The sequence below is a fragment of the Plectropomus leopardus genome, unplaced genomic scaffold, assembly GCF_008729295.1.
Source record: "Plectropomus leopardus isolate mb unplaced genomic scaffold, YSFRI_Pleo_2.0 unplaced_scaffold36926, whole genome shotgun sequence".
Classification (NCBI taxonomy): Eukaryota; Metazoa; Chordata; class Actinopteri; order Perciformes; family Serranidae; genus Plectropomus; species Plectropomus leopardus.
Window position 1 is genome coordinate 1 of NW_024640381.1, and position 384 is coordinate 384.

The 384-nt window shown below is 56.8% G+C and overlaps 1 non-coding gene across 1 annotated transcript; it reads left to right on the top strand.

The window, feature by feature from the left end:
* Positions 1–101: 101 nt before the first annotated feature.
* LOC121938880 lies at positions 102–292 on the top strand. Its single transcript, XR_006105375.1, has one exon. It is a non-coding gene; the product is annotated as a U2 spliceosomal RNA (small nuclear RNA).
* Positions 293–384: the final 92 nt, after the last annotated feature.

Below are 384 nucleotides of genomic sequence, written 5' to 3' on the forward strand. Positions count from 1 at the left end.
CATGCGCAAGCAGCCATTCTCGTGCCCAATGGAGACGACGGCACCACGACAAGTGAGACCCGCCCCAGGAGGTTGCACTGGGCAGCAAGCGCTTGGGGGTCATCGCTTCTCGGCCTTTTGGCTAAGATCAAGTGTAGTATCTGTTCTTATCAGTTTAATATCTGATACGTTCTCTATACGGGCATAACATATTAAACGGATTTTTGGCAGCAGGGGCCGAACAAGGGGCTTGCCCCATTCGCTCCACGCATCGACCCGGTGTTGCAGCGCCGCTGGGAACGGTGCACCTTTCTCAGGCCCTGTGGAAAAAGCAATTTGAACGAAGCCCCGCCCTGCCCCAGGTGCCGTTGCGTCCGGAAACAGATGCGACGCAACGGCCGGAGT